The following is a 13,060-nucleotide window of genomic DNA, read 5'->3' on the forward strand; positions in this document are numbered from 1 at the left end:
TTCCAGTAACAGTTTGAATTTTCGCATTTCACTCTGTTTTCTCCTATATTGATAATTGTATTTGGAACTCTAAATCAAACAGGGTTTGTGGTAGCCTCTTGAAACTTGACAAAATAAAACAGTTTCATGTTCTCTCTCTCTGTTCTCTTTCCTCTTGATGTAGCCCTAAGCAGTGACTGGGGAGAAACACTTTCATTGAAAGGGGTTGCCAAGCTTCCAAAAATTACGAGTCTACAGAAATCTCAGCAACTACTTTGTGACCCAAACTGGATGGTACTTTCAGGTAATGATCAGTACACTAAGCCCACTTGGTTTCCCAAATTTCGTTCTTGTATGTTGAAGTGTTCGTTTCAAGTAACAGTTTGAATTTTGGCATTTCACTCTGTTTTCTCCTATATTGATAGATGTATTTTTAACTCTAAATCAAACATGGTTTGTGCTAGCTTCTTGAAACTTGACATGATAAAGCAGTGTCATGTTCTATCTCTCTGTTCTGTTTCCTCTTGATGTAGCCCTAAGCAGTGACTGGGGAGAATCACTTTCATTGAAATGGTTGCCAAGCTTCCAAAAATTACGAGTCTCCAGAAATCTCAGCAACTATTTTGTGACCCAAACTGGATGATACTTTCAGGTAATGATCAGTACACTAAGCCCACTTGGTTTCCCAAATTTCGTTCTTCTATGTTGAAGTGTTCGTTTCCAGTAACAGTTTGAATTTTGGTGTTTCACTCTGTTTTCTCCTATATTTATAGATGTATTTTTAACTCTAAATCAAACAAGGTTTGTGCTAGCTTCTTGAAACTTGAGACGATAAAGCAGTTTCATGTTCTATCTCTATGTTCAGTTTCCTCTTTGATGTGCCCCTAAGCAATGACTGGGGAAAAACACTTTCATTCAAAGGGTTTGCCAAGCTTCCAAAAATTACGAGTCTCCAAAAATCTCAGCAACTATTTTTTCACCGAAACTGAATGATACTTTCACGTAATGATCAGTACACTAAGCCCACTTGGTTCCCCAAATTTCGTTCTTTTATGTTGAAGTGTTCGTTTCCAGTTACAGTTAGAATTTGGCGTTTCACTCTGTTTTCTCCTATATTGATAGATGTATTTGGAACTCTAAAACAAACACGGTTTGTGCTAGCTTCTTGAAACTTGACACGATAAAGCAGTTTCATGTTCTATCACTATGTTCTGTTTCTTGATGTAACCCTAAGTAGTGACTGGGGAGAAACACTTTCATTGAAAGGGGTTGACAAGCTTCCAAAAATTACGAGTCTCCAGAAATCTCAGCAAATGTTTTTTCACCCAAACTGGATGACACTTTCAGGTAATGATCAGTACACTAAGCCCACTTGGTCCCCCAAATTTCTTTCTTCTATGTTGAAGCGTTCGTTTCCAGTAACAGTTTGAATTTTGGCGTTTCACTCTGTTTTCTCCTATATTGATAGATGTATTTTTAACTCTAAATCAAACACGGTTTATTCTAGCTTCTTGAAACTTGACACGATAAAGAAGTTTCACATTCTATCTCTATGTTCTGTTTCCTCTTGATGTAGCCCTAAGCAGTGACTGGGGAGAAACACTTGCATTGAAAAGGGTTGCCAAGCTTCCAAAAATTACGAGTCTGCAGAAATCTCAGGAACTATTTTGCCACCCAAACTGGATGATACTTTCAGGTAATGATCAGTACACTCAACCCACTTGCTTCTCCAAATTTCGTTATTCTATGTTGAAGCGATCGTTTCCCGTAACAGTTTGAATTTTGGTGTTTCACTCTGTTTTCTCCTATATTGATGGATGTATTTGGAACTCTAAATCAAACACGGTTTGTGCTAGCTTCTTGAAACTTGACACAATAAAGCAGTTTCACGTTCTATCTCTATGTTCTGTTTCCTCTTGATGTAGCCCTAAGCAGTGACTGGGGAGAAACACTTTCATTTAAAGGGGTTGGCAAGCTTTCAAAAATTACGAGTCTCCAGAAATCTCAGCAACTATTTTTTCTCCCAGACTGGATGATACTTTCAGGTAATGATCAGTACACTAAGCCGACTTGGTTCTTCAAATTTCGTTCTTATATGTTGAAGCGTTCGTTCCAGTAACAGTTTGAATTTTGGCGTTTCACTCTGTTTTCTCCTATATTGATAGATGTATTTTTAACTCTAAATCAAACACGGTTTGTGCTAGCTTCTTGAAACTTGACACAATAAAGCAGTTTCACGTTCTATCTCTATGTACTGTTTCCTCTTGATGTAGAACGAAGCAGTAATTGGGGAGATACACTTTCATTGAAAGGGGTTGCCAGGCTTCCAAAAATTACGAGTCTCCAGAAATCTCAGCAACTATTATTTCACCCAAACTGGATGATACTTTCAGGTAATGATCAGTACACTAATACCACTTGGTTTCCCAAATTTCATTGTTCTATGTTGAAGCGTTCGTTTCCAGTAACAATTTGAATTTTGGCGTTTCACTCTGTTTTCTCCTGTATTGATAGATGTATTTGGAACCCTAAATCAAACACGGTTTGTGCTAGCTTCTTGAAACTTGACACAATAAAGCAGTTTCATGTTCTATCTCTCTGTTCTGTTTCCTCTTGATATAGCCCTAAGCAGTGAATGGGGAGAAACACTTTCATTGAAAGGGGTTGCCAAGCTTCCAAAAATTACGAATCTCCAGAAATCTCAGCAACTATTTTTTCACCCAAACTGGATGATACTTTCAGGTAATGATCAGTACACAAAGCCCACTTGGTTTCCCAAATTTCGTTCTTCTATGTTGAAGTGTTCGTTTCCAGTTACAGTTTGAATTTGGCGTTTCACTCTGTTTTCTCCTATATTGATAGATGTATTTTTAACTCTAAATCAAACACAGTTTGTGCTAGCTTCTTGACACTTGACACAATAAAGCAGTTTACCATTCTATCTCTATGTTCTGTTTCTTCTTGATGTAGCCCTAAGCAGTGACTGGGGAGAAACACTTTCATTGAAAGGGGTTGCCAAGCTTCCAAAAATTACGAGTCTCCAGAAATCTCAGCAACTATTTTTTAACCCAAACTGGATGATACTTTCAGGTAATGATCAGTACACTAAGCCCACTTGGTTCCCCAAATTTCTTTCTTCTATGTTGAAGTGTTGGTTTCCAGTAACTGTTTGAATTTTGGCGTTTCACTCTGTTTTCTCCTATATTGATAGATGTATTTGGAACTCTAAAATAAACACGGTTTGTGCTAGCTTCTTGATTATTGACACAATAAAGCAGTTTCACGTTCTATCTGTGTGTTCTGTTTCCTCTTGATGTAGCCCTACGCAGTGACTGGGGAGAAACACTTTCATTGAAAGGGGAGGCCAAGCTTCCAAAAATTACGAGTCTCCAGAAATCTCAGCAACTATTTTTTCACCCAAACTGGATGATGCGTTCAGGTAATGATCAGTACACTAAGACCACTTGGTCTCCCAAATTTCGTTGTTTTATGTTGAAGCGTTTTTTCCAGTAACCGTTTGAATTTTGGCGTTTCACTCTGTTTTCTCCTGTATGATAGATGTATTTGGAACACTAAATCAAAAACGGTTTGTGCTAGCTTCTTGAAACTTGACACAATAAAGCCGTTTCATGTTCTATCTCTCTGTTCTGTTTCCTTTGATGTAGCCCTAAGCAGTGACTGGGGAGAAACACTTTCATTGAAAGGGATTGCCAAGCTTCCAAAAATTACGAGTCTCCAGAAATCTCAGCAACTATTTTTTCACCCAAATTGGATGATACTTTCAGGTAATGATCAGTACACAAAGCCCACTTGGTTCCCCAAATTTCGTTCTTCTATGTTGAAGTGTTCGTTTCCAGTTACAGTTTGAATTTGGCGTTTCACTCTGTTTTCTCCTATATTGATAAATGTATTTTTAACTCTAAATCAAACACAGTTTGTGCTAGCTTCTTGACACTTGACACAATAAAGCAGTTTGCCATTCTATCTCTATGTTCTGTTTCCTCTTGATGTAGCTCTAAGCAGTGACTGGGGAGGAACACATTCATTGAAAGCGGTTGCCAAGCTTCCAAAAATTACGAGTCTCCAGGAATCTCAGCAACTATTTTGTCACCCAAACTGGATGATACTTTCAGGTAATGATCAGTACACTAAGCCCACTTGGTTCCCCAAATTTCGTTCTTCTATGTTGAAGCGTTCGTTTCCAGTAACAGTTTGAATTTTGGGGTTTCACTCTGTTTTCTTCTATATTGATAGATGTATTTTTAACTCTAAATCAAACAGGGTTAGCGCTAGCTTCTTGAAACTTGACACAATAAAGCAGTTTCACATTCTATCTCTATGTTCTGTTTCCTCTTGATGTAGCCCTAAGCAGTGTCTGGGGAGAAACAATTTCATTGAAAGGGGTTGCCAAGCTTCCAAAAATTACGTGTCTCCAGAAATCTCAGCAACTATTTTGTGACCCAAACTGGATGATACTTTCAGGTAATGATCAGTGCACTAAGCCCACTTGGTTCCCCAAATTTCGTTCTTCTATGTCGAAGCGTTCGTTTCCAGTAACAGTTTGAATTTTGGCATTTCACTCTGTTTTCTCCTATATTGATAATTGTATTTGGAACTCTAAATCAAACAGGGTTTGTGGTAGCCTCTTGAAACTTGACAAAATAAAACAGTTTCATGTTCTCTCTCTCTGTTCTCTTTCCTCTTGATGTAGCCCTAAGCAGTGACTGGGGAGAAACACTTTCATTGAAAGGGGTTGCCAAGCTTCCAAAAATCACGAGTCTACAGAAATCTCAGCAACTACTTTGTGACCCAAACTGGATGGTACTTTCAGGTAATGATCAGTATACTAAGCCCACTTGGTTTCCCAAATTTCGTTTTTGTATGTTGAAGTGTTCGTTTCAAGTAACAGTTTGAATTTTGGCATTTCACTCTGTTTTCTCCTATATTGATAGATGTATTTTTAACTCTAAATCAAACATGGTTTGTGCTAGCTTCTTGAAACTTGACATGATAAAGCAGTGTCATGTTCTATCTCTCTGTTCTGTTTCCTCTTGATGTAGCCCTAAGCAGTGACTGGGGCGAATCACTTTCATTGAAATGGTTGCCAAGCTTCCAAAAATTACGAGTCTCCAGAAATCTCAGCAACTATTTTGTCACCCAAACAGGATAATACTTTCAGGTAATGATCAGTACACTAGGTTCCCCAAAATTTGTTCTTCTATGTTGAAGGGTTCGTTTCCAGTAACAGTTAGAATTTTGGCGTTTCACTCTGTTTTCTCCTATATTGATAGATGTATTTTTAACTCTAAATCAAACACGGTTTGTGCTAGCTTCTTGAAACTTGACACAATAAAGCAGTTTCCCGTTCTATCGCTATGTTCTGTTTCTTCTTGATGTAGCCCTAAGCAGTGACTGGCGAGAAACACTTTCATTGAAAGGGGTTGCCAAGCTTCCAAAAATTACGAGTCTCCAGAAATCTCAGCAACTATTTTGTGACCCAAACTGGATGATACTTTCAGGTAATGATCAGTACACTAAGCCCACTTGGTTTCCCAAATTCCGTTCTTCTATGTTGAAGTGTTCGTTTCCAGTAACAGTTTGAATTTTGGTGTTTCACTCTGTTTTCTCCTATATTGATAGATGTATTTTTAACTCTAAATCAAACACGGTTTGTGCTAGCTTCTTGAAACTTGAGACGATAAAGCAGTTTCATGTTCTATCTCTATGTTCAGTTTCCTCTTTGATGTGCCCCTAAGCAGTGACTGGGGAAAAACACTTTCATTCAAAGGGTTTGCCAAGCTTCCAAACATTACGAGTCTCCAAAAATCTCAGCAACTATTTTTTCACCGAAACTGAATGATACTTTCACGTAATGATCAGTACACTAAGCCCACTTGGTTCCCCAAATTTCGTTCTTCTATCTTGAAGTGTTCGTTTCCAGTTACAGTTTGAATTTGGCGTTTCACTCTGTTTTCTCCTATATTGATAGATGTATTTTTAACTCTAAATCAAACACGGTTTTTGCTAGCTTCTTGAAACTTGACAAAATAAAGCATGTTCATGTTCTATCTGTATGTTCTGTTTTCTCTTGATGTAGCCCTAAGCAGTGACAGGGGAGAAACACATACATTGAAAGGGGTTGCCAAGTTTCCAAAAACTACGAGTCTCCAGAATTCTCAGCAACTATATTTTCACCCAAACTGGATGATACTTTCAGGTAATGATCACTACACTTATAACAATTTGTTCCCCAAATTTTGTTCTTCTATGTTGAAGCGTTCGTTTCCAGTAACAGTTTGAATTTTGCCGTTTTACTCTATTTTCCCCTATAATGACACAAGTATTTGGAACTCTAAATCAAACACGCTTTGTGCTAGCTTCTTGAAACTTGACACAGTAAAACAGTTTCATGTTCTATCTGTATGTTCTGTTTCCTCTTGATGTAGCCCTAAGCAGTGACTGGGGAGAAACACTTTCATTGAAAGGCGTTGCCAATCTTCCAAAAATTACGAGTCTCCAGAAATCTCAGCAAATATTTTTTCACCCAAAATTGATGATACTTTCATGTATGATCAGTACACTAAGCCAACTTGGTTCTCCATATTTCGTTCTTCTATATTGAAGCGTTCATTTCCAGTAACAGTTTGAATTTTGGCGTTTCACTCTGTTTTCTCCTATATTGATAGATGTATTTGGAACTCTAAATCAAACACAGTTTGTGCTAGCTTCTTGAAACTTGACAAAATAAAGCAGTTTCACATTTTATCTCTATGTTCTGTTTCCTCTTGATGTAGCCCTAAGCAGTAACTGGGGAGAAACACTTTCATTGAAAGGGGTTGACAAGCTTCCAAAAATTACGAGTCTCCAGAAATCTCAGCAAATGTTTTTTCACCCAAACTGGATGACACTTTCAGGTAATGATCAGTACACTAAGCCCACTTGGTCCCCCAAATTTCTTTCTTCTATGTTGAAGCGTTCGTTTCCAGTAACAGTTTGAATTTTGGCGTTTCACTCTGTTTTCTCCTATATTGATAGATGTATTTTTAACTCTAAATCAAACACGGTTTATTCTAGCTTCTTGAAACTTGACACGATAAAGAAGTTTCACATTCTATCTCTATGTTCTGTTTCCTCTTGATGTAGCCCTAAGAAGTGACTGGGGAGAAACACTTGCATTGAAAAGGGTTGCCAAGCTTCCAAAAATTACGAGTCTGCAGAAATCTCAGGAACTATTTTGTCACCCAAACTGGATGATACTTTCAGGTAATGATCACTACACTAAGCCCACTTGGTTTCCCAAATTTCGTTCTTCTATGTTGAAGCGTTCGTTTCCAGTAACAGTTTGAATTTTGGCGTTTCACTCTGTTTTCTCCTATATTGATAGATATATTTGGAACTCTAAATCAAACACGGTTTGTGCTAGTTTCTTGAAACTTGACAAAATAAAGCAGTTTCAAATTCTACCTCTATGTTCTGTTTCCTCTTGATGTAGCCCTAAGCAGTAACTGGGGAGAAACACTTTCATTGAAAGGGGTTGACAAGCTTCCAAAAATTACGAGTCTCCAGAAATCTCAGCAAATATTTTTTCACCCAAACTGGATGACACTTTCAGGTAATGATTAGTACACTCAACCCACTTGCTTCTCCAAATTTCGTTATTCTATGTTGAAGCGATCGTTTCCCGTAACAGTTTGAATTTTGGCGTTTCACTCTGTTTTCTCCTATATTGATGGATGTATTTGGAACTCTAAATCAAACACGGTTTGTGCTAGCTTCTTGAAACTTGACACAATAAAGCAGTTTCACGTTCTATCTCTATGTTCTGTTTCCTCTTGATGTAGCCCTAAGCAGTGACTGGGGAGAAACACTTTCATTTAAAGGGGTTGGCAAGCTTTCAAAAATTACGAGTCTCCAGAAATCTCAGCAACTATTTTTTCTCCCAGACTGGATGATACTTTCAGGTAATGATCAGTACACTAAGCCGACTTGGTTCTTCAAATTTCGTTCTTATATGTTGAAGCGTTCGTTCCAGTAACAGTTTGAATTTTGGCGTTTCACTCTGTTTTCTCCTATATTGATAGATGTATTTTTAACTCTAAATCAAACACGGTTTGTGCTAGCTTCTTGAAACTTGAAACAATAAAGCAGTTTCACGTTCTATCACTATGTACTGTTTCCTCTTGATGTAGAACGAAGCAGTAACTGGGGAGAAACACTTTCATTGAAAGGGGTTGCCAAGCTTCCAAAAATTACGAGTCTCCAGAAATCTCAGCAACTATTATTTCACCCAAACTGGATGATACTTTCAGGTAATGATCAGTACACTAATACCACTTGGTTTCCCAAATTTCGTTGTTCTATGTTGAAGCGTTCGTTTCCAGTAACAATTTGAATTTTGGCGTTTCACTCTGTTTTCTCCTGTATTGATAGATGTATTTGGAACCCTAAATCAAACACGGTTTGTGCTAGCTTCTTGAAACTTGACCCAATAAAGCAGTTTCATGTTCTATCTCTCTGCTCTGTTTCCTCTTGATGTAGCCCTAAGCAGTGAATGGGGAGAAACACTTTCATTGAAAGGGGTTGCCAAGCTTCCAAAAATTACGAGTCTCCAGAAATCTCAGCAACTATTTTTTCACCCAAACTGGATGATACTTTCAGGTAATGATCAGTACACAAAGCCCACTTGGTTTCCCAAATTTCCTTCTTCTATGTTGAAGTGTTCGTTTCCAGTTACAGTTTGAATTTGGCGTTTCACTCTGTTTTCTCCTATATTGATAGATGTATTTTTAACTCTAAATCAAACACAGTTTGTGCTAGCTTCTTGACACTTGACACAATAAAGCAGTTTGCCATTCTATCTCTATGTTCTGTTTCTTCTTGATGTAGCCCTAAGCAGTGACTGGGGAGAAACACTTTCATTGAAAGGGGTTGCCAAGCTTCCAAAAATTACGAGTCTCCAGAAATCTCAGCAACTATTTTTTAACCCAAACTGGATGATACTTTCAGGTAATGATCAGTACACTAAGCCCACTTGGTTCCCCAAATTTCTTTCTTCTATGTTGATGTGTTGGTTTCCAGTAACTGTTTGAATTTTGGCGTTTCACTCTGTTTTCTCCTATATTGATAGATGTATTTGGAACTCTAAAATAAACACGGTTTGTGCTAGCTTCTTGATTATTGACACAATAAAGCAGTTTCACGTTCTATCTGTGTGTTCTGTTTCCTCTTGATGTAGCCCTACGCAGTGACTGGGGAGAAACACTTTCATTGAAAGGGGAGGCCAAGCTTCCAAAAATTACGAGTCTCCAGAAATCTCAGCAACTATTTTTTCACCCAAACTGGATGATGCGTTCAGGTAATGATCAGTACACTAAGACCACTTGGTCTCCCAAATTTCGTTGTTTTATGTTGAAGCGTTTTTTCCAGTAACCGTTTGAATTTTGGCGTTTCACTCTGTTTTCTCCTGTATGATAGATGTATTTGGAACACTAAATCAAAAACGGTTTGTGCTAGCTTCTTGAAACTTGACACAATAAAGCCGTTTCATGTTCTATCTCTCTGTTCTGTTTCCTTTGATGTAGCCCTAAGCAGTGACTGGGGAGAAACACTTTCATTGAAAGGGATTGCCAAGCTTCCAAAAATTACGAGTCTCCAGAAATCTCAGCAACTATTTTTTCACCCAAATTGGATGATACTTTCAGGTAATGATCAGTACACTAAGCCCACTTGGTTCCCCAAATTTCGTTCTTCTATGTTGAAGTGTTAGTTTCCAGTTACAGTTTGAATTTGGCGTTTCACTCTGTTTTCTCCTATATTGATAAATGTATTTTTAACTCTAAATCAAACACAGTTTGTGCTAGCTTCTTGACACTTGACACAATAAAGCAGTTTGCCATTCTATCTCTATTTTCTGTTTCCTCTTGATGTAGCTCTAAGCAGTGACTGGGGAGGAACACATTCATTGAAAGCGGTTGCCAAGCTTCCAAAAATTACGAGTCTCCAGGAATCTCAGCAACTATTTTGTCACCCAAACTGGATGATACTTTCAGGTAATGATCAGTACACTAAGCCCACTTGGTTCCCCAAATTTCGTTCTTCTATGTTGAAGCGTTCGTTTCCAGTAACAGTTTGAATTTTGGGGTTTCACTCTGTTTTCTTCTATATTGATAGATGTATTTTTAACTCTAAATCAAACAGGGTTACCGCTAGCTTCTTGAAACTTGACACGATAAAGCAGTTTCACATTCTATCTCTATGTTCTGTCTCCTCTTGATGTAGCCCTAAGCAGTGACTGGGGAGAAACAATTTCATTGAAAGGGGTTGCCAAGCTTCCAAAAATTACGAGTCTCCAGAAATCTCAGCAACTATTTTGTGACCCAAACTGGATGATACTTTCAGGTAATGATCAGTGCACTAAGCCCACTTGGTTCCCCAAATTTCGTTCTTCTATGTCGAAGCGTTCGTTTCCAGTAACAGTTTGAATTTTGGCATTTCACTCTGTTTTCTCCTATATTGATAATTGTATTTGGAACTCTAAATCAAACAGGGTTTGTGGTAGCCTCTTGAAACTTGACAAAATAAAACAGTTTCATGTTCTCTCTCTCTGTTCTCTTTCCTCTTGATGTAGCCCTAAGCAGTGACTGGGGAGAAACACTTTCATTGAAAGGGGTTGCCAAGCTTCCAAAAATTACGAGTCTACAGAAATCTCAGCAACTACTTTGTGACCCAAACTGGATGGTACTTTCAGGTAATGATCAGTACACTAAGCCCACTTGGTTTCCCAAAATTCGTTTTTGTATGTTGAAGTGTTCGTTTCAAGTAACAGTTTGAATTTTGGCATTTCACTCTGTTTTCTCCTATATTGATAGATGTATTTTTAACTCTAAATCAAACATGGTTTGTGCTAGCTTCTTGAAACTTGACATGATAAAGCAGTGTCATGTTCTATCTCTCTGTTCTGTTTCCTCTTGATGTAGCCCTAAGCAGTGACTGGGGCGAATCACTTTCATTGAAATGGTTGCCAAGCTTCCAAAAATTACGAGTCTCCAGAAATCTCAGCAACTATTTTGTCACCCAAACAGGATAATACTTTCAGGTAATGATCAGTACACTAGGTTCCCCAAAATTTGTTCTTCTATGTTGAAGGGTTCGTTTCCAGTAACAGTTAGAATTTTGGCGTTTCACTCTGTTTTCTCCTATATTGATAGATGTATTTTTAACTCTAAATCAAACACGGTTTGTGCTAGCTTCTTGAAACTTGACACAATAAAGCAGTTTCCCGTTCTATCGCTATGTTCTGTTTCTTCTTGATGTAGCCCTAAGCAGTGACTGGCGAGAAACACTTTCATTGAAAGGGGTTGCCAAGCTTCCAAAAATTACGAGTCTCCAGAAATCTCAGCAACTATTTTGTGACCCAAACTGGATGATACTTTCAGGTAATGATCAGTACACTAAGCCCAATTGTTTCCCAAATTCCGTTCTTCTATGTTGAAGTGTTCGTTTCCAGTAACAGTTTGAATTTTGGTGTTTCACTCTGTTTTCTCCTATATTGATAGATGTATTTTTAACTCTAAATCAAACACGGTTTGTGCTAGCTTCTTGAAACTTGAGACGATAAAGCAGTTTCATGTTCTATCTCTATGTTCAGTTTCCTCTTTGATGTGCCCCTAAGCAGTGACTGGGGAAAAACACTTTCATTCAAAGGGTTTGCCAAGCTTCCAAACATTACGAGTCTCCAAAAATCTCAGCAACTATTTTTTCACCGAAACTGAATGATACTTTCACGTAATGATCAGTACACTAAGCCCACTTGGTTCCCCAAATTTCGTTCTTCTATGTTGAAGTGTTCGTTTCCAGTTACAGTTTGAATTTGGCGTTTCACTCTGTTTTCTCCTATATTGATAGATGTATTTTTAACTCTAAATCAAACACGGTTTTTGCTAGCTTCTTGAAACTTGACAAAATAAAGCATGTTCATGTTCTATCTGTATGTTCTGTTTTCTCTTGATGTAGCCCTAAGCAGTGACAGGGGAGAAACACATACATTGAAAGGGGTTGCCAAGTTTCCAAAAACTACGAGTCTCCAGAATTCTCAGCAACTATATTTTCACCCAAACTGGATGATACTTTCAGGTAATGATCACTACACTTAGACCAATTTGTTCCCCAAATTTTGTTCTTCTATGTTGAAGCGTTCGTTTCCAGTAACAGTTTGAATTTTGGCGTTTTACTCTATTTTCCCCTATAATGATACAAGTATTTGGAACTCTAAATCAAACACGCTTTGTGCTAGCTTCTTGAAACTTGACACAGTAAAACAGTTTCATGTTCTTTCTGTATGTTCTGTTTCCTCTTGATGTAGCCCTAAGCAGTGACTGGGGAGAAACACTTTCATTGAAAGGCGTTGCCAATCTTCCAAAAATTACGAGTCTCCAGAAATCTCAGCAAATATTTTTTCACCCAAAATTGATGATACTTTCATGTATGATCAGTACACTAAGCCAACTTGGTTCTCCATATTTCGTTCTTCTATATTGAAGCGTTCATTTCCAGTAACAGTTTGAATTTTGGCGTTTCACTCTGTTTTCTCCTATATTGATAGATGTATTTGGAACTCTAAATCAAACACGGTTTGTGCTAGCTTCTTGAAACTTGACAAAATAAAGCAGTTTCACATTCTATCTCTATGTTCTGTTTCCTCTTGATGTAGCCCTAAGCAGTAAATGGGGAGAAACACTTTCATTGAAAGGGGTTGACAAGCTTCCAAAAATTACGAGTCTCCAGAAATCTCAGCAAATGTTTTTTCACCCAAACTGGATGACACTTTCAGGTAATGATCAGTACACTAAGCCCACTTGGTTTCCCAAATTTCGTTCTTCTATGTTGAAGCGTTCGTTTCCAGTAACAGTTTGAATTTTGGCGTTTCACTCTGTTTTCTCCTATATTGATAGATATATTTAGAACTCTAAATCAAACACGGTTTGTGCTAGTTTCTTGAAACTTGACAAAATAAAGCAGTTTCAAATTCTACCTCTATGTTCTGTTTCCTCTTGATGTAGCCCTAAGCAGTAACTGGGGAGAA

Source organism: Spermophilus citellus, assembly GCF_964194105.1.
Source record: "Spermophilus citellus genome assembly, contig: SCAFFOLD_74, whole genome shotgun sequence".
Taxonomy (NCBI): Eukaryota; Metazoa; Chordata; class Mammalia; order Rodentia; family Sciuridae; genus Spermophilus; species Spermophilus citellus.